We start from the raw sequence: 26,173 nt of genomic DNA on the forward strand, positions 1-26,173 counted from the left end.
ATGGGGTAACTTTAAGGCCTAGCCTTACCTTTGCTGCAAAGGTTAAGTCTATTTTTGATAGATCTTAGGAAATAATTCTTCCTTCTTTCATTCCCTCTCCTTCCTCTCCGGAGGAACATTTGCTGAATACACTTGATGTTTAAAGAGCTCTTTTCATTTATGTCACCAGGCCTCTGCAGTTCAGTAAAACCGACTCCTTGTTTGTGACTTTTGGACAGCCTGGAAAAGACAAGAAGGTGACTTTTATGACTCTGAGTAGGTGGATTAAGTTGTCAATTTGTCTGACTTTGCAAGGCTTTTTAGAATATCTTCCAGTTCAGGGATGGTCTACGAGAGGAATGGCCATCTCCTGGGTTGAATTCCAGTGAGTAACAATCTAGAAAATTCCTAGGGTGGCTACTTGGTCCTCAGAGCATACATTTGTCAAGCATTATGGCTTAATAATTTTTCTGTTTTGCATTTGAGTACCAATGTTTTGAACTCTGCATTACCCTTAGTCCATCTTGTCTTTGTCACAAACATTACATCCTGCCCACCTTCCCATCAGTCCTTTGGCAAGGGCTTGGCACCCAGGTTGGGTGCATGGGGCTAGCATTTAAGGATCCTCCTGTTCTTTCTTCCTGTTGGAAGGTGACATCACCTTACTTTGTAATGACTGTCACAAGGACGCAATGGACTAAGGCTAATGAAGATTACCAATAAGTAACCAACGCATCACCATTCTTTCTGAATGTGCGTGGCTCATTCCGCAGGACTTGTTCTTTGTATGAAACCTGGATTTTCAGAAGCCCTTTGATGGCAGCACCCCCACACTGAAAATTGTTTCAGCACCACTGTACAAGGGTCAGTTGTCATGCTAATCTGCGGCGTAAATTTGCATTGAAGTAGTCTAACTCCCCAGGCTTTGTCTTTTGCTCAATTTGCCTTTGTGAGTTTTCTCTCAATCACTGTCGACTTCCTTTGATCTTTCTTTCTTCTTTTACTTCACCTTCGCCTTCAGTGTATCTTTCGGCCCTCTTAAGAGACACACCCCCTTGTAGCCACTTCTATACTTCTGTCACCTAATTATTTTCCTATCCTTTCCCCTGTAACGTTGCTGATCCTAGCTATAGCATCACTATCCAGAATCTGTTCACCTGAGTTATGTTCCTCTTATCCCCACGCATCTAATAATCAGCTCTTGGTCTCCCTCCACCTCTCACGAGACATAGTCTGAGGCAGTGTCTCCATCTTGGAGAGACAATCCCTTGCACTTGTGTTGTTCTACTGGCACTGCCGGCTTGAGCTTTGGTCAGCAGTGGCAAAAGAAGGACTAATGGAAAGTGAACGTATACTGGAGCAACAGAGTGTATGGATTTATAAGAGCTTGATTAAATGAGAAAAAAGAGTTTAGTTGAGAGAATAAATGCAACCTGGCCCGTACAGGGATTGAACCCGCGACCGCGGCGTTATTAGCACCACGCTCTAACCAACTGAGCTAACCGGCCATGAGTACTAAATATATCCTTTTTCCATGTAATGCAGATAGATAGAAGAGTTGGTCTCACTATCGCAATTCCTTCATACTTTTCTCCTTCCGCCCCCTGTCTGGATTTCAATAACAAGAGCTGTGGAGTGCTGCACGCCAGCCTCAGTGCCTCTTCTTTCACTCAATCTCACTGTGTGCTGTGATATCTTTGTAACATCGCTTGTTGCCGGAAAAAAAGGAAAGGATGGATAGTATTTTTATTCTTTTACAACAAAACACAAAATGCATCGGCTTGCTTGCTCATTAAGTTTACAAGGCCAGCTGCTTTTGAGATATTATAATTATAGTGGTTATTCGGCGTTGGAGGTAAGAGAGTTTTTTTTAGGTCTGGCCGTTCCTTCTGCTTCAAATTACTTGAGCTCATGTCAACAAAGTAACAACAAAACATAGCCAACGGTTCGTTGCTCAAGCCTTCCCTACTGCGCCTTCCCATGTCTCTCCTGCCGACCACAGTGCAGGAAATCTGAGTTTGCATTTGCGCGAAGAGACGTACAACAGAAGAAGGCGCACTTTTGTGCGCCGGGCACCACCCGGCCTATGCATTCCTCACTGTCGTGAGATCAGTTTACTCAGCAGAGCATGACGCTGCAATTGGTTAGTAGGGCAGGCCTGACCAGAATAGTATATTTGGGGTCATGTATTTGATTGTATTTTTAAAACAGTAACAGAACTTAACTGCAATGTTTAAATAGGTCTAGACATATTTAAACAGTGTCAATTTAATAGAAGAATTGTGGACAATTCAGAGGGGAGGCACCAATGTTTTTTTTCCCCATTGGGTGGATGCGGCATTAAAGAGTTTGAAGACCACTGGTCTAAGTGGACACTAATATACCTGGATGCTCCTGAATCCTCGCAACAGATGGCAGCAAACCTGGCTGGAGAGCTACTGTGTTGGACTGATCCTGTCGATTCAAGTGGTCTTTCCTAGAGAGTCGGAGGTCATGGAAATAGATGGAGTTGATGGTAATCTTCAGGGCTTTGAAGTTTTCCCATCATCATCTGTCTCAAAAAAATGTGCTAGTAAAGACAGAGAATAAGGTAGCTGTCTTTTACATTAACCAACAGTGAAGCATGCATTCAAAATCCCTCAATGCAATAGCAGAACAATTGGGTTATTGGGCAGAGATCAACCTGTTGCACACGTCGGCAGTACACATCAAGGGCACCGACAATGTGATGGCAGACAGCTGGAGGTTTTCCAATTTTGCTGGAGTTGACGTTATCTAGGTCGTTGTTTTGAGAGATATGCCGAGAGTTTGTGAAACCCTTTCTGGATCTCTTTTCAAACAAGGACAATGCTCATCTTTGTCGATTCTGATCCAGGCTTCCAGAACAAGGAGCCTAGGTAGTGGACGTATTGGTGATAAAGTGGCTGAGAAGTCTCCTTTATACATTCCCCCACTTTTTATTGATCCAGGTGGTTCTCATCAAGTCTCAGCAGGGGGGAGGGAACTTTATTCTTGTGGGCCCTTATTGGCCAAAGATGTCATGGTTTCCTCTTCTGAACCCCTGGCTCTTCTACCTCCTTGAGTACTGCTCAAGTGTGTCTCTCTCAGAACGTCGTCCCTGACCTTCTTGCTCCAACTCACTCTATCGCTTTGGAGGTTGAGAAGTCTGGACTGCTAGCAAAGGGTCTTTCCTCTTCCTTAGTGGAGTTAATTCAGCACTCCAGCAGGCCTTCTACTTCGAAGTCTTACTCAAGGAACTGGAAGTCTTTTGAGACGTGATGTTCTGCTCATGATCTTTTGGCACCTACCTGTAGTTTGTCTGCTATTTTGCATTTTCTTCTGAATGGGTTTCACTTGAATCTCTTTCCACTCTGAAAGCTCATTGCTTTGCGATAAAGGTTTTTAGGGACTTTTCTGTACCTTCGTCGATGTTACAATCTTTGGTGTCTAGACTTTTCTGATCTTTTGTCAATTGTAAGACCAGTTGAAAAATCCCTTTTCTCCAACTCAGAATCTTCCTACTATTTTATAGGCTTTGCAATTTTATCTCTTTGAGGATCTGGATACTGTAGACATAAAGATTGTTTCCTATAAAGTTATTTTCCTATTTCCTATCACCTTGCTGAGAACAATTGGGGAGCTGGGAGCCTTAAAATGCTGTCCTCTCTTCATTTGATACTTTGGAAGATGGGGTAACTTTAAGGCCTAGCCTTACCTTTGCTGCAAAGGTTAAGTCTATTTTTGATAGATCTTAGGAAATAATTCTTCCTTCTTTCATTCCCTCTCCTTCTTCTCCGGAGGAACATTTGCTGAATACACTTGATGTTTAAAGAGCTCTTTTCATTTATGTCACCATGCCTCTGCAGTTCAGGAAAACCGACTCCTTGTTTGTGATTTTTTGACAGCCTGGTAAAGACAAGAAGGTGACTTTTATGACTCTGAGTAGGTGGATTAAGTTGTCAATTTTTCTGGCTTTGCAAGGCTTTTTAGAATATCTTCCAGTTCAGGGATGGTCTACGAGAGGAATGGCCACCTCCTGGGTTGAATTCCAGTGAGTAACAATCTAGGAAATTCCTAGGGTGGCTACTTGGTCCTCAGAGCATACATTTGTCAAGCATTATGGCTTAATAATTTTTCTGTTTTGCATTTGAGTACCAATGTTTTGAACTCTGCATTACCCTTAGTCCATCTTGTCTTTGTCACAAACATTACATCCTGCCCACCTTCCCATCAGTCCTTTGGAAGGGCTTGGCACCCAGGTTGGGTGCATGGGGCTAGCATTTAAGGATCCTCCTGTTCTTTCTTCCTGTTGGAAGGTGACATCACCTTACTTTGTAATGACTGTCACAAGGACGCAATGGACTAAGGCTAATGAAGATTACCAATAAGTAACCAACGCATCACCATTCTTTCTGAATGTGCGTGGCTCATTCCGCAGGACTTGTTCTTTGTATGATTCCTGGATTTTCAGAAGCCCTTTGATGGCAGCACCCCCACACTGAAAATTGTTTCAGCACCACTGTGCAAGGGTCAGTTGTCATGCTCATCTGCGGCGTAAATTTGCATTGAAGTAGTCTAACTCCCCAGGCCTTGTCTTTTGCTCAATTTGCCTTTGTGAGTTTTCTCTCAATCACTGTCGACTTCCTTTGATCTTTCTTTCTTCTTTTACTTCCCCTTCGCCTTCAGTGTATCTTTCGGCCCTCTTAAGAGACACACCCCCTTGTAGCCACTTCTATACTTCTGTCACCTAATTATTTTCCTATCCTTTCCCCTGTAACGTTGCTGATCCTAGCTATAGCATCACTATCCAGAATCTGTTCACCTGAGTTATGTTCCTCTTATCCCCACGCATCTAATAATCAGCTCTTGGTCTCCCTCCACCTCTCACGAGACATAGTCTGAGGCAGTGTCTCCATCTTGGAGAGACAATCCCTTGCACTTGTGTTGTTCTACTGGCACTGCCGGCTTGAGCTTTGGTCAGCAGTGGCAAAAGAAGGACTAATGGAAAGTGAACGTATACTGGAGCAACAGAGTGTATGGATTTATAAGAGCTTGATTAAATGAGAAAAAAGAGTTTAGTTGAGAGAATAAATGCAACCTGGCCCGTACAGGGATTGAACCCGCGACCGCGGCGTTATTAGCACCACGCTCTAACCAACTGAGCTAACCGGCCATGAGTACTAAATATGTCCTTTTTCCATGTAATGCAGATAGATAGAAGAGTTGGTCTCACTATCGCAATTCCTTCATACTTTTCTCCTTCCGCCCCCTGTCTGGATTTCAATAACAAGAGCTGTGGAGTGCTGCACGCCAGCCTCAGTGCCTCTTCTTTCACTCAATCTCACTGTGTGCTGTGATATCTTTGTAACATCGCTTGTTGCCGGAAAAAAAGGAAAGGATGGATAGTATTTTTATTCTTTTACAACAAAACCCAAAATGCATCGGCTTGCTTGCTCATTAAGTTTACAAGGCCAGCTGCTTTTGAGATATTATAATTATAGTGGTTATTCGGCGTTGGAGGTAAGAGAGTTTTTTTTAGGTCTGGCCGTTCCTTCTGCTTCAAATTACTTGAGCTCATGTCAACAAAGTAACAACAAAACATAGCCAACGGTTCGTTGCTCAAGCCTTCCCTACTGCGCCTTCCCATGTCTCTCCTGCCGACCACAGTGCAGGAAATCTGAGTTTGCATTTGCGCGAAGAGACGTACAACACAAGAAGGCGCGCTTTTGTGCGCCGGGCACCACCCGGCCTATGCATTCCTCACTGTCGTGAGATCAGTTTACTCAGCAGAGCATGACGCTGCAATTGGTTAGTAGGGCAGGCCTGACCAGAATAGTATATTTGGGGTCATGTATTTGATTGTATTTTAAAAACAGTAACAGAACTTAACTGCAATGTTTAAATAGGTCTAGACATATTTAAACAGTGTCAATTTAATAGAAGAATTGTGGACAATTCAGAGGGGAGGCACCAATGTTTTTTTTCCCCATTGGGTGGATGCGGCATTAAAGAGTTTGAAGACCACTGGTCTAAGTGGACACTAATATACCTGGATGCTCCGGAATCCTCGCAACAGATGGCAGCAAACCTGGCTGGAGAGCTACTGTGTTGGACTGATCCTGTCGATTCAAGTGGTCTTTCCTAGAGAGTCGGAGGTCATGGAAATAGATGGAGTTGATGGTAATCTTCAGGGCTTTGAAGTTTTCCCATCATCATCTGTCTCAAAAAAATGTGCTAGTAAAGACAGAGAATAAGGTAGCTGTCTTTTACATTAACCAACAGTGAAGCATGCATTCAAAATCCCTCAATGCAATAGCAGAACAATTGGGTTATTGGGCAGAGATCAACCTGTTGCACACGTCGGCAGTACACATCAAGGGCACCGACAATGTGATGGCAGACAGCTGGAGGTTTCCAAATTTGCTGGAGTTGACGTTATCCAGGTCGTTGTTTTGAGAGATATGCCGAGAGTTTGTGAAACCCTTTCTGGATCTCTTTTCAAACAAGGACAATGCTCATCTTTGTCGATTCTGATCCAGGCTTCCGGAACAAGGAGCCTAGGTAGTGAACGTATTGGTGATAAAGTGGCTGAGAAGTCTCCTTTATACATTCCCCCACTTTTTATTGATCTAGATGGTTCTCTTCAAGTCTCAGCAGGGGGGAGGGAACTTTATTCTTGTGGGCCCTTATTGGCCAGAGATGTCATGGTTTCCTCTTCTGAACCCCTGGCTCTTCTACCTCCTTGAGTACTGCTCAAGTGTGTCTCTCTCAGAACGTCGTCCCTGACCTTCTTGCTCCAACTCACTCTATCGCTTTGGAGGTTGAGAAGTCTGGACTGCTAGCAAAGGGTCTTTCCTCTTCCTTAGTGGAGTTAATTCAGCACTCCAGCAGGCCTTCTACTTCGAAGTCTTACTCAAAGAACTGGAAGTATTTTGAGACGTGATGTTCTGCTCATGATCTTTTGGCACCTACCTGTAGTTTGTCTGCTATTTTGCATTTTCTTCTGAATGGGTTTCAGTTGAATCTCTTTCCACTCTGAAAGCTCATTGCTTTGCGATAAAGGTTTTTAGGGACTTTTCTGTACCTTCGTCGATGTTACAATCTTTGGTGTCTAGACTGTTCTGATATTTTGTCAATTGTAAGACCAGTTGAAAAATCCCTTTTCTCCAACTCAGAATCTTCCTACTCTTTTATAGGCTTTGCAATTTTATCTCTTTGAGGATCTGGACACTGTAGACATAAAGATTGTTTCCTATAAAGTTATTTTCCTATTTCCTATCACCTTCCTGAGAACAATTGGGGAGCTGGGAGCCTTAAAATGCTGTCCTCTCTTCAGTTGATAATTTGGAAGATGGGGTAACTTTAAGGCCTAGCCTTACCTTTGCTGCAAAGGTTAAGTCTATTTTTGATAGATCTTAGGAAATAATTCTTCCTTCTTTCATTCCCTCTCCTTCCGCTCCGGAGGAACATTTGCTGAATACACTTGATGTTTAAAGATCTCTTTTCATTTATGTCACCAGGCCTCTGCAGTTCAGGAAAACCGACTCCTTGTTTGTGACTTTTGGACAGCCTGGAAAAGACAAGAAGGTGACTTTTATGACTCTGAGTAGGTGGATTAAGTTGTCAATTTTTCTGACTTTGCAAGGCTTTTTAGAATATCTTCTAGTTCAGGGATGGTCTACGAGAGGAATGGCCATCTCCTGAGTTGAATTCCAGTGAGTAACAATCTAGAAAATTCCTAGGGTGGCTACTTGGTCCTCAGAGCATACATTTGTCAAGCATTATGGCTTAATAATTTTTCTGTTTTGCATTTGAGTACCAATGTTTTGAACTCTGCATTACCCTTAGTCCATCTTGTCTTTGTCACAAACATTACATCCTGCCCACCTTCCCATCAGTCCTTTGGCAAGGGCTTGGCACCCAGGTTGGGTGCATGGGGCTAGCATTTAAGGATCCTCCTGTTCTTTCTTCCTGTTGGAAGGTGACATCACCTTACTTTGTAATGACTGTCACAAGGACGCAATGGACTAAGGCTAATGAAGATTACCAATAAGTAACCAACGCATCACCATTCTTTCTGAATGTGCGTGGCTCATTCCGCAGGACTTGTTCTTTGTATGATTCCTGGATTTTCAGAAGCCCTTTGATGGCAGCACCCTCACACTGAAAATTGTTTCAGCACCACTGTACAAGGGTCAGTTGTCATGCTAATCTGCGGCGTAAATTTGCATTGAAGTAGTCTAACTCCCCAGGCTTTGTCTTTTGCTCAATTTGCCTTTGTGAGTTTTCTCTCAATCACTGTCGACTTCCTTTGATCTTTCTTTCTTCTTTTACTTCACCTTCGCCTTCAGTGTATCTTTCGGCCCTCTTAAGAGACACACCCCCTTGTAGCCACTTCTATACTTCTGTCACCTAAATATTTTCCTATCCTTTCCCCTGTAACGTTGCTGATCCTAGCTATAGCATCACTATCCAGAATCTGTTCACCTGAGTTATGTTCCTCTTATCCCCACGCATCTAATAATCAGCTCTTGGTCTCCCTCCACCTCTCACGAGACATAGTCTGAGGCAGTGTCTCCATCTTGGAGAGACAATCCCTTGCACTTGTGTTGTTCTACTGGCACTGCCGGCTTGAGCTTTGGTCAGCAGTGGCAAAAGAAGGACTAATGGAAAGTGAACGTATACTGGAGCAACAGAGTATATGGATTTATAAGAGCTTGATTAAATGAGAAAAAAAGAGTTTAGTTGAGAGAAAAAATGCAACCTGGCCCGTACGGGGATTGAACCCGCGACCTTGGCATTATTAGCACCACGCTCTAACCAACTGAGCTAACCAGCCATGAGTACTAAATATGTCCTTTTTCCATGTAATGCAGATAGATAGAAGAGTAGGTCTCACTATCGCAATTCCTTCATACTTTTCTCCTTCCGCCCCCTGTCTGGATTTCAATAACAAGAGCTGTGGAGTGCTGCACGCCAGCCTCAGTGCCTCGTCTTTCACTCAATCTCACTGTGTGCTGTGATATCTTTGTAACATCGCTTGTTGCCGGAAAAAAAGGAAAGGATGGATAGTATTTTTATTCTTTTACAACAAAACCCAAAATGCATCGGCTTGCTTGCTCATTAAGTTTACAAGGCCAGCTGCTTTTGAGATATTATAATTATAGTGGTTATTCGGCGTTGGAGGTAAGAGAGTTTTTTTTAGGTCTAGTCGTTCCTTCTGCTTCAAATTACTTGAGCTCATGTCAACAAAGTAACAACAAAACATAGCCAACGGTTCGTTGCTCAAGCCTTCCCTACTGCGCCTTCCCATGTCTCTCCTGCCGACCACAGTGCAGGAAATCAGAGTTTGCATTTGTGCGAAGAGACTTACAACACAAGAAGGCGCGCTTTTGTGCGCCGTGCACCACCCGGCCTGTGCATTCCTCACTGTCGTGAGATCAGTTTACTCAGCAGAGCATGACGCTGCAATTGTTTAGTAGGACAGGCCTGACCAGAATAGTATATTTGGGGTCATGTATTTGATTGCATTTTTAAAACAGTAACAGAACTTAACTGCAATGTTTAAATAGGTCTAGACATATTTAAACGGTGTCAATTTAATAGAAGAATTGTGGACAATTCAGAGGGGAGGCACCAATTTTTTTTTTTCCCATTGGGTGGATGCGGCATTAAAGAGTTTGAAGACCACTGGTCTAAGTGGACACTAATATACCTGGATGCTCCTGAATCCTCGCAACAGATGCCAGCAAACCTGGCTGGAGAGCTACTGTGTTGGACTGATCCTGTCGATTCAAGTGGTCTTTCCTAGAGAGTCGGAGGTCATGGAAATAGATGGAGTTGATGGTAATCTTCAGGGCTTTGAAGTTTTCCCATCATCATCTGTCTCAAACAAATGTGCTAGTAAAGACAGAGAATAAGGTAGCTGTCTTTTACATTAACCAACAGTGAAGCATGCATTCAAAATCCCTCAATGCAATAGCAGAACAATTGGGTTATTGGGCAGAGATCAACCTGTTGCACATGTCGGCAGTACACATCAAGGGCACCGACAATGTGATGGCAGACAGCTGGAGGTTTCCAAATTTGCTGGAGTTGACGTTATCCAGGTCGTTGTTTTGAGAGATATGCCGAGAGTTTGTGAAACCCTTTCTGGATCTCTTTTCAAACAAGGACAATGCTCATCTTTGTCGATTCTGATCCAGGCTTCCGGAACAAGGAGCCTAGGTAGTGGACGTATTGGTGATAAAGTGGCTGAGAAGTCTCCTTTATACATTCCCCCACTTTTTATTGATCCAGATGGTTCTCTTCAAGTCTCAGCAGGGGGGAGGGAACTTTATTCTTGTGGGCCCTTATTGGCCAAAGATGTCATGGTTTCCTCTTCTGAACCCCTGGCTCTTCTACCTCCTTGAGTACTGCTCAAGTGTGTCTCTCTCAGAACGTCGTCCCTGACCTTCTTGCTCCAACTCACTCTATCGCTTTGGAGGTTGAGAAGTCTGGACTGCTAGCAAAGGGTCTTTCCTCTTCCTTAGTGGAGTTAATTCAGCACTCCAGCAGGCCTTCTACTTCGAAGTCTTACTCAAGGAACTGGAAGTCTTTTGAGACGTGATGTTCTGCTCATGATTTTTTGGCACCTACCTGTAGTTTGTCTGCTATTTTGCATTTTCTTCTGAATGGGTTTCAGTCGAATCTCTTTCCACTCTGAAAGCTCATTGCTTTGCGATAAAGGTTTTTAGGGACTTTTCTGTACCTTCGTCGATGTTACAATCTTTGGTGTCTAGACTGTTCTGATCTTTTGTCAATTGTAAGACCAGTTGAAAAATCCCTTTTCTCCAACTCAGAATCTTCCTACTCTTTTATAGGCTTTGCAATTTTATCTCTTTGAGGATCTGGACACTGTAGACATAAAGATTGTTTCCTATAAAGTTATTTTCCTATTTCCTATCACCTTCCTGAGAACAATTGGGGAGCTGGGAGCCTTAAAATGCTGTCCTCTCTTCATTTGATACTTTGGAAGATGGGGTAACTTTAAGGCCTGCTGCAAAGGTTAAGTCTATTTTTGATAGATCTTAGGAAATAATTCTTCCTTCTTTCATTCCCTCTCCTTCCTCTCCGGAGGAACATTTGCTGAATACACTTGATGTTTAAAGAGCTCTTTTCATTTATGTCACCAGGCCTCTGCAGTTCAGGAAAACCGACTCCTTGTTTGTGACTTTTGGACAGCCTGGAAAAGACAAAAAGGTGACTTTTATGACTCTGAGTAGGTGGATTAAGTTGTCAATTTTTCTGGCTTTGCAAGGCTTTTTAGAATATCTTCCAGTTCAGGGATGGTCTACGAGAGGAATGGCCACCTCCTGGGTTGAATTCCAGTGAGTAACAATGTAGGAAATTCCTAGGGTGGCTACTTGGTCCTCAGAGCATACATTTGTCAAGCATTATGGCTTAATAATTTTTCTGTTTTGCATTTGAGTACCAATGTTTTGAACTCTGCATTACCCTTAGTCCATCTTGTCTTTGTCACAAACATTACATCCTGCCCACCTTCCTATCAGTCCTTTGGCAAGGGCTTGGCACCCAGGTTGGGTGCATGGGGCTAGCATTTAAGGATCCTCCTGTTCTTTCTTCCTGTTGGAAGGTGACATCACCTTACTTTGTAATGACTGTCACAAGGACGCAATGGACTAAGGCTAATGAAGATTACCAATAAGTAACCAACGCATCACCATTCTTTCTGAATGTGCGTGGCTCATTCCGCAGGACTTGTTCTTTGTATGATTCCTGGATTTTCAGAAGCCCTTTGATGGCAGCACCCCCACACTGAAAATTGTTTCAGCACCACTGTACAAGGGTCAGTTGTCATGCTCATCTGCGGCGTAAAGTTGCATTGAAGTAGTCTAACTCCCCAGGCCTTGTCTTTTGCTCAATTTGCCTTTGTGAGTTTTCTCTCAATCACTGTCGACTTCCTTTGATCTTTCTTTCTTCTTTTACTTCACCTTCGCCTTCAGTGTATCTTTCGGCCCTCTTAAGAGACACACCCCCTTGTAGCCACTTCTATACTTCTGTCACCTAATTATTTTCCTATCCTTTCCCCTGTAACGTTGCTGATCCTAGCTATAGCATCACTATCCAGAATCTGTTCACCTGAGTTATGTTCCTCTTATCCCCACGCATCTAATAATCAGCTCTTGGTCTCCCTCCACCTCTCACGAGACATAGTCTGAGGCAGTGTCTCCATCTTGGAGAGACAATCCCTTGCACTTGTGTTGTTCTACTGGCACTGCCGGCTTGAGCTTTGGTCAGCAGTGGCAAAAGAAGGACTAATGGAAAGTGAACGTTTACTGGAGCAACAGAGTGTATGGATTTATAAGAGCTTGATTAAATGAGAAAAAAAGAGTTTAGTTGAGAGAAAAAATGCAACCTGGCCCGTACGGGGATTGAACCCGCGACCTTGGCGTTATTAGCACCACGCTCTAACCAACTGAGCTAACCGGCCATGAGTACTAAATATATCCTTTTTCCATGTAATGCAGATAGATAGAAGAGTTGGTCTCACTATCGCAATTCCTTCATACTTTTCTCCTTCCGCCCCCTGTCTGCATTTCAATAACAAGAGCTGTGGAGTGCTGCACGCCAGCCTCAGTGCCTCGTCTTTCACTCAATCTCACTGTGTGCTGTGATATCTTTGTAACATCGCTTGTTGCCGGAAAAAAAGGAAAGGATGGATAGTATTTTTATTCTTTTACAACAAAACCCAAAATGCATCGGCTTGCTTGCTCATTAAGTTTACAAGGCCAGCTGCTTTTGAGATATTATAATTATAGTGGTTATTCGGCGTTGGAGGTAAGAGAGTTTTTTTTAGGTCTGGTCGTTCCTTCTGCTTCAAATTACTTGAGCTCATGTCAACAAAGTAACAACAAAACATAGCCAACGGTTCGTTGCTCAAGCCTTCCCTACTGCGCCTTCCCATGTCTCTCCTGCCGACCACAGTGCAGGAAATCTGAGTTTGCATTTGCGCGAAGAGACGTACAACACAAGAAGGCGCGCTTTTGTGCGCCGGGCACCACCCGGCCTGTGCATTCCTCACTGTCGTGAGATCAGTTTACTCAGCAGAGCATGACGCTGCAATTGGTTAGTAGGGCAGGCCTGACCAGAATAGTATATTTGGGGTCATGTATTTGATTGCATTTTTAAAACAGTAACAGAACTTAACTGCAATGTTTAAATAGGTCTAGACATATTTAAACAGTGTCAATTTAATAGAAGAATTGTGGACAATTCAGAGAGGAGGCACCAATGTTTTTTTTCCCATTGGGTGGTTGCGGCATTAAAGAGTTTGAAGACCACTGGTCTAAATGGACACTAATATACCTGGATGCTCCTGAATCCTCGCAACAGATGCCAGCAAACCTGGCTGGAGAGCTACTGTGTTGGACTGATCCTGTCGATTCAAGTGGTCTTTCCTAGAGAGTCGGAGGTCATGGAAATAGATGGAGTTGATGGTAATCTTCAGGGCTTTGAAGTTTTCCCATCATCATCTGTCTCAAAAAAATGTGCTAGTAAAGACAGAGAATAAGGTAGCTGTCTTTTACATTAACCAACAGTGAAGCATGCATTCAAAATCCCTCAATGCAATAGCAGAACAATTGGGTTATTGGGCAGAGATCAACCTGTTGCACACGTCGGCAGTACACATCAAGGGCACCGACAATGTGATGGCAGACAGCTGGAGGTTTCCAAATTTGCTGGAGTTGACGTTATCCAGGTCGTTGTTTTGAGAGATATGCCGAGAGTTTGTGAAACCCTTTCTGGATCTCTTTTCAAACAAGGACAATGCTCATCTTTGTCGATTCTGATCCAGGCTTCCGGAACAAGGAGCCTAGGTAGTGGACGTATTGGTGATAAAGTGGCTGAGAAGTCTCCTTTATACATTCCCCCACTTTTTATTGATCCAGATGGTTCTCTTCAAGTCTCAGCAGGGGGGAGGGAACTTTATTCTTGTGGGCCCTTATTGGCCAGAGATGTCATGGTTTCCTCTTCTGAACCCCTGGCTCTTCTACCTCCTTGAGTACTGCTCAAGTGTGTCTCTCTCAGAACGTCGTCCCTGACCTTCTTGCTCCAACTCACTCTATCGCTTTGGAGGTTGAGAAGTCTGGACTGCTAGCAAAGGGTCTTTCCTCTTCCTTAGTGGAGTTAATTCAGCACTCCAGCAGGCCTTCTACTTCGAAGTCTTACTCAAAGAACTGGAAGTCTTTTGAGACGTGATGTTCTGCTCATGATTTTTTGGCACCTACCTGTAGTTTGTCTGCTATTTTGCATTTTCTTCTGAATGGGTTTCAGTTGAATCTCTTTCCACTCTGAAAGCTCATTGCTTTGCGATAAAGGTTTTTAGGGACTTTTCTGTACCTTTGTCGATGTTACAATCTTTGGTGTCTAGACTGTTCTGATCTTTTGTCAATTGTAAGACCAGTTGAAAAATCCCTTTTCTCCAACTCAGAATCTTCCTACTCTTTTATAGGCTTTGCAATTTTATCTCTTTGAGGATCTGGACACTGTAGACATAAAGATTGTTTCCTATAAAGTTATTTTCCTATTTCCTATCACCTTGCTGAGAACAATTGGGGAGCTGGGAGCCTTAAAATGCTGTCCTCTCTTCATTTGATACTTTGGAAGATGGGGTAACTTTAAGGCCTAGCCTTACCTTTGCTTCAAAGGTTAAGTCTATTTTTGATAGATCTTAGGAAATAATTCTTCCTTCTTTCATTCCCTCTCCTTCCTCTCCGGAGGAACATTTTCTGAATACACTTGATGTTTAAAGAGCTCTTTTCGTTTATGTCACCAGGCCTCTGCAGTTCAGGAAAACCGACTCCTCGTTTGTGACTTTTGGACAGCCTGGAAAAGACAAGAAGGTGACTTTTAAGACTCTGAGTAGGTGGATTAAGTTGTCAATTTTTCTGGCTTTGCAAGGCTTTTTAGAATATCTTCCAGTTCAGGGATGGTCTACGAGAGGAATGGCCACCTCCTGGGTTGAATTCCAGTGAGTAACTATCTAGGAAATTCCTAGGGTGGCTACTTGGTCCTCAGAGCATACATTTGTCAAGCATTATGGCTTAATAATTTTTCTGTTTTGCATTTGAGTACCAATGTTTTGAACTCTGCATTACCCTTAGTCCATCTTGTCTTTGTCACAAACATTACATCCTGCCCACCTTCCTATCAGTCCTTTGGCAAGGGCTTGGCACCCAGGTTGGGTGCATGGGGCTAGCATTTAAGGATCCTCCTGTTCTTTCTTCCTGTTGGAAGGTGACATCACCTTACTTTGTAATGACTGTCACAAGGACGCAATGGACTAAGGCTAATGAAGATTACCAATAAGTAACCAACGCATCACCATTCTTTCTGAATGTGCGTGGCTCATTCCGCAGGACTTGTTCTTTGTATGATTCCTGGATTTTCAGAAGCCCTTTGATGGCAGCACCCCCACACTGAAAATTGTTTCAGCACCACTGTACAAGGGTCAGTTGTCATGCTCATCTGAGGCGTAAATTTGCATTGAAGTAGTCTAACTCCCCAGGCTTTGTCTTTTGCTCAATTTGCCTTTGTGAGTTTTCTCTCAATCACTGTCGACTTCCTTTGATCTTTCTTTCTTCTTTTACTTCACCTTCGCCTTCAGTGTATCTTTCGGCCCTCTTAAGAGACACACCCCCTTGTAGCCACTTCTATACTTCTGTCACCTAATTATTTTGCTATCCTTTCCCCTGTAACGTTGCTGATCCTAGCTATAGCATCACTATCCAGAATCTGTTCACCTGAGTTATGTTCCTCTTATCCCCACGCATCTAATAATCAGCTCTTGGTCTCCCTCCACCTCTCACGAGACATAGTCTGAGGCAGTGTCTCCATCTTGGAGAGACAATCCCTTGCACTTGTGTTGTTCTACTGGCACTGCCGGCTTGAGCTTTGGTCAGCAGTGGCAAAAGAAGGACTAATGGAAAGTGAACGTATACTGGAACAACAGAGTGTATGGATTTATAAGAGCTTGATTAAATGAGAAAAAAAGAGTTTAGTTGAGAGAAAAAATGCAACCTGGCCCGTACGGGGATTGAACCCGCGACCTTGGCGTTATTAGCACCACGCTCTAACCAACTGAGCTAACCGGCAATGAGTACTAAATATATCCTTTTTCCATGTAATGCAGATAGATAGAAGAGTAGGTCTCACTATCGCAATTCCTTCATACTTTTCTCCTTCCGCCCCCTGTCTGCATTTCAATAACAAGAGCTGTGGAGTGCTGCACGCCAGCCTCAGTGCCTCGTCTTTCACTCAATCTCACTGTGTGCTGTGATATCTTTGTAACATCGCTTGTTGCCGGAAAAAAAGGAAAGGATGGATAGTATTTTTATTCTTTTACAACAAAACCCAAAATGCATCGGCTTGCTTGCTCATTAAGTTTACAAGGCCAGCTGCTTTTGAGATATTATAATTATAGTGCTTATTCGGCGTTGGAGGTAAGAGAGTTTTTTTTAGGTCTGGTCGTTCCTTCTGCTTCAAATTACTTGAGCTCATGTCAACAAAGTAACAACAAAACATAGCCAACGGTTCGTTGCTCAAGCCTTCCCTACTGCGCCTTCCCATGTCTCTCCTGCCGACCACAGTGCAGGAAATCTGAGTTTGCATTTGCGCGAAGAGACGTACAACACAAGAAGGCGCGCTTTTGTGCGCCGGGCACCACCCGGCCTGTGCATTCCTCACTGTCGTGAGATCAGTTTACTCAGCAGAGCATGACGCTGCAATTGGTTAGTAGGGCAGGCCTGACCAGAATAGTATATTTGGGGTCATGTATTTGATTGCATTTTTAAAACAGTAACAGAACTTAACTGCAATGTTTAAATAGGTCTAGACATATTTAAACAGTGTCAATTTAATAGAAGAATTGTGGACAATTCAGAGGGGAGGCACCAATGTTTTTTTTCCCATTGGGTGGATGCGGCATTAAAGAGTTTGAAGACCACTGGTCTAAATGGACACTAATATACCTGGATGCTCCTGAATCCTCGCAACAGATGCCAGCAAACCTGGCTGGAGAGCTACTGTGTTGGACTGATCCTGTCGATTCAAGTGGTCTTTCCTAGAGAGTCGGAGGTCATGGAAATAGATGGAGTTGATGGTAATCTTCAGGGCTTTGAAGTTTTCCCATCATCATCTGTCTCAAAAAAATGTGCTAGTAAAGACAGAGAATAAGGTAGCTGTCTTTTACATTAACCAACAGTGAAGCATGCATTCAAAATCCCTCAATGCAATAGCAGAACAATTGGGTTATTGGGCAGAGATCAACCTGTTGCACACGTCGGCAGTACACATCAAGGGCACCGACAATGTGATGGCAGACAGCTGGAGGTTTCCAAATTTGCTGGAGTTGACGTTATCCAGGTCGTTGTTTTGAGAGATATGCCGAGAGTTTGTGAAACCCTTTCTGGATCTCTTTTCAAACAAGGCCAATGCTCATCTTTGTCGATTCTGATCCAGACTTCCGGAACAAGGAGCCTAGGTAGTGGACGTATTGGTGATAAAGTGGCTGAGAAGTCTCCTTTATACATTCCCCCACTTTTTATTGATCCAGATGGTTCTCTTCAAGTCTCAGCAGGGGGGAGGGAACTTTATTCTTGTGGGCCCTTATTGGCCAGAGATGTCATGGTTTCCTCTTCTGAACCCCTCGCTCTTCTACCTCCTTGAGTACTGCTCAAGTGTGTCTCTCTCAGAACGTCGTCCCTGACCTTCTTGCTCCAACTCACTCTATCGCTTTGGAGGTTGAGAAGTCTTGACTGCTAGCAAAGGGTCTTTCCTCTTCCTTAGTGGAGTTAATTCAGCACTCCAGCAGGCCTTCTACTTCGAAGTCTTACTCAAAGAACTGGAAGTCTTTTGAGACGTGATGTTCTGCTCATGATCTTTTGGCACCTACCTGTAGTTTGTGTACTATTTTGCATTTTCTTCTGAATGGGTTTCAGTTGAATCTCTTTCCACTCTGAAAGCTCATTGCTTTGCGATAAAGGTTTTTAGGGACTTTTCTGTACCTTCGTCGATGTTACAATCTTTGGTGTCTAGACTGTTCTGATCTATTGTCAATTGTAAGACCAGTTGAAAAATCCCTTTTCTCCAACTCAGAATCTTCCTACTCTTTTATAGGCTTTGCAATTTTATCTCTTTGAGGATCTGGATACTGTAGACATAAAGATTGTTTCCTATAAAGTTATTTTCCTATTTCCTATCACCTTGCTGAGAACAATTGGGGAGCTGGGAGCCTTAAAATGCTGTCCTCTCTTCATTTGATACTTTGGAAGATGGGGTAACTTTAAGGCCTAGCCTTACCTTTCCTGCAAAGGTTAAGTCTATTTTTGATAGATCTTAGGAAATAATTCTTCCTTCTTTCATTCCCTCTCCTTCCTCTCCGGAGGAACATGTGCTGAATACACTTGATGTTTAAAGAGCTCTTTTCATTTATGTCACCAGGCCTCTGCAGTTCAGGAAAACCGACTCCTTGTTTGTGACTTTTGGACAGCCTGGAAAAGACAAGAAGGTTACTTTTATGACTCTGAGTAGGTGGATTAAGTTGTCAATTTTTCTGGCTTTGCAAGTCTTTTTAGAATATCTTCCAGTTCAGGGATGGTCTACGAGAGGAATGGCCACCTCCTGGGTTGAATTCCAGTGAGTAACAATCTAGGAAATTCCTAGGGTGGCTACTCGGTCCTCAGAGCATACATTTGTCAAGCATTATGGCTTAATAATTTTTCTGTTTTGCATTTGAGTACCAATGTTTTGAGCTCTGCATTACCCTTAGTCCATCTTGTCTTTGTCACAAACATTACATCCTGCCCACCTTCCCATCAGTCCTTTGGCAAGGGCTTGGCACCCAGGTTGGGTGCATGGGGCTAGCATTTAAGGATCCTCCTGTTCTTTCTTCCTGTTAGAAGGTGACATCACCTTACTTTGTAATGACTGTCACAAGGACGCAATGGACTAAGGCTAATGAAGATTACCAATAAGTAACCAACGCATCACCATTCTTTCTGAATGTGCGTGGCTCATTCCGCAGGACTTGTTCTTTGTATGATTCCTGGATTTTCAGAAGCCCTTTGATGGCAGCACCCCCACACTGAAAATTGTTTCAGCACCACTGTACAAGGGTCAGTTGTCATGCTCATCTGCGGGGTAAATTTGCATTGAAGTAGTCTAACTCCCCAGGCCTTGTCTTTTGCTCAATTTGCCTTTGTGAGTTTTCTCTCAATCACTGTCGACTTCCTTTGATCTTTCTTTCTTCTTTTACTTGACCTTCGCCTTCAGTGTATCTTTCGGCCCTCTTAAGAGACACACCCCCTTGTAGCCACTTCTATACTTCTGTCACCTACTTATATTCCTATCCTTTCCCCTGTAACGTTGCTGATCCTAGCTATAGCATCACTATCCAGAATCTGTTCACCTCAGTTATGTTCCTCTTATCCCCACGCATCTAATAATCAGCTCTTGGTCTCCCTCCACCTCTCACGAGACATAGTCTGAGGCAGTGTCTCCATCTTGGAGAGACAATCCCTTGCACTTGTGTTGTTCTACTGGCACTGCCGGCTTGAGCTTTGGTCAGCAGTGGCAAAAGAAGGACTAATGGAAAGTGAACGTATACTGGAGCAACAGAGTGTATGGATTTATAAGAGCTTGATTAAATGAGAAAAAAAGAGTTTAGTTGAGAGAAAAAATGCAACCTGGCCCGTACGGGGATCGAACCCGCGACCTTGGCATTATTAGCACTACACTCTAACCAACTGAGCTAACTGGCCTTGAGTACTAAACATGTCCTTTTTCCATGTAATGCAGATGGATAGAAGAGTTGGTCTCACTATCGCAATTCCTTCATACTTTTCTCCTTCCGCCCCCTGTCTGGATTTCAATAACAAGAGCTGTGGAGTGCTGCACGCCAGCCTCAGTGCCTCTTCTTTCACTCAATCTCACTGTGTGCTGTGATATCTTTGTAACATCGCTTGTTGCCGGAAAAAAAGGAAAGGATGGATAGTATTTTTATTCTTTTACAACAAAACCCAAAATGCATCGGCTTGCTTGGTCATTAAGTTTACAAGGCCAGCTGCTTTTGAGATATTATAATTATAGTGGTTATTCGGCGTTGGAGGTAAGAGAGTTTTTTTTAGGTCTGGCCGTTCCTTCTGCTTCAAATTACTTGAGCTCATGTCAACAAAGTAACAACAAAACATAGCCAACGGTTCGTTGCTCAAGCCTTCCCTACTGCGCCTTCCCATGTCTCTCCTGCCGACCACAGTGCAGGAAATCTGAGTTTGCATTTGCGCGTAGAGACGTACAACACAAGAAGGCACGCTTTCGTGCGCCGGGCACCACCCGGCCTGTGCATTCCTCACTGTCGTGAGATCAGTTTACTCAGCAGAGCATGACGCTGCAATTGGTTAGTAGGGCAGGCCTGACCAGACTAGTATATTTGGGGTCATGTATTTGATTGCATTTTTAAAACAGTAACAGAACTTAACTGCAATGTTTAAATAGGTCTAGACATATTTAAACAGTGTCAATTTAATAGAAGAATTGTGGACAATTCAGAGGGGAGGCACCAATTTTTTTTTTTCCCATTGGGTGGATGCGGCATTAAAGAGTTTGAAGACCACTGGTCTAAGTGGACACTAATACACCTGGATGCTCCTGAATTCCTCGCAACAGATGCCAGCAAACCTGGCTGGAGAGCTACTGTGTTGGACTGATCCTGTCGATTCAATTGGTCTTTCCTAGAGAGTCGGAGGTCATGGAAATAGATGGAGTTGATGGTAATCTTCAGGGCTTTGAAGTTTTCCCATCATCATCTGTCTCAAAAAAATGTGCTAGTAAAGACAGAGAATAAGGTAGCTGTCTTTTACATTAACCAACAGTGAAGCATGCATTCAAAATCCTTCAATGCAATAGCAGAACAATTGGGTTATTGGGCAGAGATCAACCTGTTGCACACGTCGGCAGTACACATCAAGGGCACCGACAATGTGATGGCAGACAGCTGGAGGTTTCCAAATTTGCTGGAGTTGACGTTATCCAGGTCGTTGTTTTGAGAGATATGCCGAGAGTTTGTGAAACCCTTTCTGGATCTCTTTTCAAACAAGGACAATGCTCATCTTTGTCGATTCTGATCCAGGCTTCCGGAACAAGGAGCCTAGGTAGTGGACGTATTGGTGATAAAGTGGCTGAGAAGTCTCCTTTATACATTCCCCCACTTTTTATTGATCCAGATGGTTCTCTTCAAGTCTCAGCAGGGGGGAGGGAACCTTATTCTTGTGGGCCCTTATTGGCCAGAGATGTCATGGTTTCCTCTTCTGAACCCCTGGCTCTTCTACCTCCTTTGGTACTGCTCAAGTGTGTCTCTCTCAGAACGTCGTCCCTGACCTTCTTGCTCCAACTCACTCTATCGCTTTGGAGGTTGAGAAGTCTGGACTGCTAGCAAAGGGTCTTTCCTCTTCCTTAGTGGAGTTAATTCAGCACTCCAGCAGGCCTTCTACTTCGAAGTCTTACTCAAAGAACTGGAAGTCTTTTGAGACGTGATGTTCAGCTCATGATCTTTTGGCACCTACCTGTAGTTTGTCTGCTATTTTGCATTTTCTTCTGAATGGTTTTCACTTGAATCTCTTTCCACTCTGAAAGCTCATTGCTTTGCGATAAAGGTTTTTAGGGACTTTTCTGTACCTTCGTCGATGTTACAGTCTTTGGTGTCTAGACTGTTCTGATCTTTTGTCAATTGTAAGACCAGTTGAAAAATCCCTTTTCTCCAACTCAGAATCTTCTTACTCTTTTATAGGCTTTGCAATTTTATCTATTTGAGGATCTGGATACTGTAGACATAAAGATTGTTTCCTATAAAGTTATTTTCCTATTTCCTATCACCTTGCTGAGAACAATTGGGGAGCTGGGAGCCTTAAAATGCTGTCCTCTCTTCATTTGATACTTTGGAAGATATGGTAACTTTAAGGCCTAGCCTTACCTTTGCTGCAAAGGTTAAGTCTATTTTTGATAGATCTTAGGAAATGATTCTTCCTTCTTTCATTCCCTCTCCTTCCTCTCCGGAGGAACATTTTCTGAATACACTTGATGTTTAAAGAGCTCTTTTCATTTATGTCACCAGGCCTCTGCAGTTCAGGAAAACCGACTCCTTGTTTGTGACTTTTGGACAGCCTGGAAAAGACAAGAAGGTGACTTTTATGACTCTGAGTAGGTGGATTAAGTTGTCAATTTTTCTGGCTTTGCAAGGCTTTTTAGAATATCTTCCAGTTCAGGGATGGTCTACGAGAGGAATGGCCACCTCCTGGGTTGAATTCCAGTGAGTAACAATCTAGGAAATTCCTAGGGTGGCTACTTGGTCCTCAGAGCATACATTTGTCAAGCATTATGGCTAATAATTTTTCTGTTTTGCATTTGAGTACCAATGTTTTGAACTCTGCATTACCCTTAGTCCATCTTGTCTTTGTCACAAACATTACATCCTGCCCACCTTCCCATCAGTCCTTTGGCAAGGGCTTGGCACCCAGGTTGGGTGCATGGGGCTAGCATTTAAGGATCCTCCTGTTCTTTCTTCCTGTCGGAAGGTGACATCACCTTACTTTGTAATGACTGTCACAAGGACGCAATGGACTAAGGCTAATGAAGATTACCAATAAGTAACCAACGCATCACCACTCTTTCTGAATGTGCGTGGCTCATTCCGCAGGACTAGTTCTTTGTATGATTCCTGGATTTTCAGAAGCCCTTTGATGGCAGCACCCCCACACTGAAAATTGTTTCAGCACCACTGTACAAGAGTCAGTTGTCATGCTCATCTGCGGCGTAAATTTGCATTGAAGTAGTCTAACTCCCCAGGCCTTGTCTTTTGCTCAATTTGCCTTTGTGAGTTTTCTCTCAATCACTGTCGACTTCCTTTGATCTTTCTTTCTTCTTTTACTTCACCTTCGCCTTCAGTGTATCTTTCGGCCCTCTTAAGAGACACACCCCCTTGTAGCCACTTCTATACTTCTGTCACCTAATTATTTTCCTATCCTTTCCCCTGTAACGTTGCTGATCCTAGCTATAGCATCACTATCCAGAATCTGTTCACCTGAGTTATGTTCCTCTTATCCCCACGCATCTAATAATCAGCTCTTGGTCTCCCTCCTCCTCTCACGAGACATAGTCTGAGGCAGTGTCTCCATCTTGGAGAGACAATCCCTTGCACTTGTGTTGTTCTACTGGTGCTGCCGGCTTGAGCTTTGGTCAGCAGTGGCAAAAGAAGGACTAATGGAAAGTGAACGTATACTGGAGCAACAGAGTGTATGGATTTTAAGAGCTTGATTAAATGAGAAAAAAAGAGTTTAGTTGAGAGAAAAAATGCAACCTGGCCCGTACGGGGATCAATCCCGCAACCTTGGCATTATTAGCACCACGCTCTAACCAACTGAACTAACCAGCCATGAGTACTAAAGATATCCTTTTTAAATGTAATGCAGATAGATAGAAGAGTTGGTCACACTATCGCAATTCCTTCATATTTTTCTCCTTCCGCCCCCTGTCTGGATTACAATAACAAGAGCTGTGGAGTGCTGCACGCCAGCCTCAGTGCCTCTTCTTTCACTCAATCTCACTGTGTGCTGTGATATCTTTGTAACATCGCTTGTTGCCGGAAAAAAAGGAAAGGATGGATAGTATTTTTATTCTTTTACAACAAAACCCAAAATGCATCGGCTTGCTTGGTCATTAAGTTTACAAGGCCAGCTGCTTTTGAGATATTATAATTATAGTGGTTATTCGGCGTTGGAGGTAAGAGAGTTTTTTTTAGGTCTGGCCGTTCCTTCTGCTTCAAATTACTTGAGCTCATGTCAACAAAGTAACAACAAAACATAGCCAACGGTTCGTTGCTCAAGCCTTCCCTACTGCGCCTTCCCATGTCTCTCCTGCCGACCACAGTGCAGGAAATCTGAGTTTGCATTTGCGCGTAGAGACGTACAACACAAGAAGGCACGCTTTCGTGCGCCGGGCACCACCCGGCCTGTGCATTCCTCACTGTCGTGAGATCAGTTTACTCAGCAGAGCATGACGCTGCAATTGGTTAGTAGGGCAGGCCTGACCAGACTAGTATATTTGGGGTCATGTATTTGATTGCATTTTTAAAACAGTAACAGAACTTAACTGCAATGTTTAAATAGGTCTAGACATATTTAAACAGTGTCAATTTAATAGAAGAATTGTGGACAATTCAGAGGGGAGGCACCAATGTTTTTTTTTCCCATTGGGTGGATGCGGCATTAAAGAGTTTGAAGACCACTGGTCTAAGTGGACACTAATACACCTGGATGCTCCTGAATTCCTCGCAACAGATGCCAGCAAACCTGGCTGGAGAGCTACTGTGTTGGACTGATCCTGTCGATTCAATTGGTCTTTCCTAGAGAGTCGGAGGTCATGGAAATAGATGGAGTTGATGGTAATCTTCAGGGCTTTGAAGTTTTCCCATCATCATCTGTCTCAAATAAATGTGCTAGTAAAGACAGAGAATAAGGTAGCTGTCTTTTACATTAACCAACAGTGAAGCATGCATTCAAAATCCCTTAATGCAATAGCAGAACAATTGGGTTATTGGGCAGAGATCAACCTGCTGCACACGTCGGCAGTACACATCAAGGGCACCGACAATGTGATGGCAGACAGCTGGAGGTTTCCAAATTTGCTGGAGTTGTAGTTATCCAGGTCGTTGTTTTGAGAGATATGCCGAGAGTTTGTGAAACCCTTTCTGGATCCCTTTTCAAACAAGGACAATGCTCATCTTTGTCGATTCTGATCCAGGCTTCCGGAACAAGGAGCCTAGGTAGTGGACGTATTGGTGATAAAGTGGCTGAGAAGTCTCCTTTATACATTCCCCCACTTTTTATTGATCCAGATGGTTCTCTTCAAGTCTCAGCAGGGGCGAGGGAACTTTATTCTTGTGGGCCCTTATTGGCCAGAGATGTCATGGTTTCCTCTTCTGAACCCCTGGCTCTTCTACCTCCTTGGGTACTGCTCAAGTGTGTCTCTCTCAGAACGTCGTCCCTGACCTTCTTGCTCCAACTCACTCTATCGCTTTGGAGGTTGAGAAGTCTGGACTGCTAGCAAAGGATCTTTCCTCTTCCTTAGTGGAGTTAATTCAGCACTCCAGCAGGCCTTCTACTTCGAAGTCTTACTCAAAGAACTGGAAGTCTTTTGAGACGTGATGTTCTGCTCATGATCTTTTGGCACCTACCTGTAGTTTGTCTGCTATTTAGCATTTTCTTCTGAATGGGTTTCACTTGAATCTCTTTCCACTCTGAAAGCTCATTACTTTGCGATAAATGTTTTAAGGGACTTTTCTGTACCTTCGAAGATGTTACAATCTTTGGTGTCTAGACTGTTCTGATCTTTTGTCAATTGTAAGACCAGTTGAAAAATCCCTTTTCTCCAACTCAGAATCTTCCTACTCTTTTATAGGCTTTGCAATTTTATCTCTTTGAGGATCTGGATACTGTAGACATAAAGATTGTTTCCTATAAAGTTATTTTCCTATTTCCTATCACCTTGCTGAGAACAATTGGGGAGCTGGGAGCCTTAAAATGCTGTCCTCTCTTCATTTGATACTTTGGAAGATGGGGTGACTTTAAGGCCTAGCCTTACTTTTGCTGCAAAGGTTAAGTCTATTTTTGATAGATCTTAGGAAATAATTCTTCCTTCTTTCATTCCCTCTCCTTCCTCTCCGGAGGAACATTTTCTGAATACACTTGATGTTTAAAGAGCTCTTTTCATTTATGTCACCAGGCCTCTGCAGTTCAGGAAAACCGACTCCTTGTTTGTGACTTTTGGACAGCCTGGAAAAGACAAGAAGGTGACTTTTATGACTCTGAGTAGGTGGATTAAGTTGTCAATTTTTCTGGCTTTGCAAGGCTTTTTAGAATATCTTCCAGTTCAGGGATGGTCTACGAGAGGAATGGCCACCTCCTGGGTTGAATTCCAGTGAGTAACAATCTAGGAAATTCCTAGGGTGGCTACTTGGTCCTCAGAGCATACATTTGTCAAGCATTATGGCTTAATAATTTTTCTGTTTTGCATTTGAGTACCAATGTTTTGAACTCTGCATTACCCTTAGTCCATCTTGTCTTTGTCACAAACATTACAT

At 43.3% G+C, this 26,173-nt stretch overlaps 5 non-coding genes across 5 annotated transcripts; all 5 read right to left on the reverse strand.

The window, feature by feature from the left end:
- Positions 1-1,413: 1,413 nt before the first annotated feature.
- Positions 1,414-1,487, reverse strand: TRNAI-AAU (transfer RNA isoleucine (anticodon AAU)). Its single transcript has one exon. It is a non-coding gene; the product is annotated as a tRNA-Ile (tRNA).
- A 3,591-nt stretch (positions 1,488-5,078) lies between these two features.
- On the reverse strand, positions 5,079-5,152 carry TRNAI-AAU (transfer RNA isoleucine (anticodon AAU)). The gene has a single exon. It is a non-coding gene; the product is annotated as a tRNA-Ile (tRNA).
- Positions 5,153-8,744: 3,592 nt separating this feature from the next.
- On the reverse strand, positions 8,745-8,818 carry TRNAI-AAU (transfer RNA isoleucine (anticodon AAU)). Its single transcript has one exon. It is a non-coding gene; the product is annotated as a tRNA-Ile (tRNA).
- Positions 8,819-12,398: 3,580 nt separating this feature from the next.
- TRNAI-AAU (transfer RNA isoleucine (anticodon AAU)) lies at positions 12,399-12,472 on the reverse strand. Its single transcript has one exon. It is a non-coding gene; the product is annotated as a tRNA-Ile (tRNA).
- A 3,591-nt stretch (positions 12,473-16,063) lies between these two features.
- Positions 16,064-16,137, reverse strand: TRNAI-AAU (transfer RNA isoleucine (anticodon AAU)). Its single transcript has one exon. It is a non-coding gene; the product is annotated as a tRNA-Ile (tRNA).
- Between the last annotated feature and the right edge of the window lie 10,036 nt (positions 16,138-26,173).

This window comes from Pleurodeles waltl, chromosome 12 (assembly GCF_031143425.1).
Source record: "Pleurodeles waltl isolate 20211129_DDA chromosome 12, aPleWal1.hap1.20221129, whole genome shotgun sequence".
Lineage (NCBI taxonomy): Eukaryota > Metazoa > Chordata > Amphibia > Caudata > Salamandridae > Pleurodeles > Pleurodeles waltl.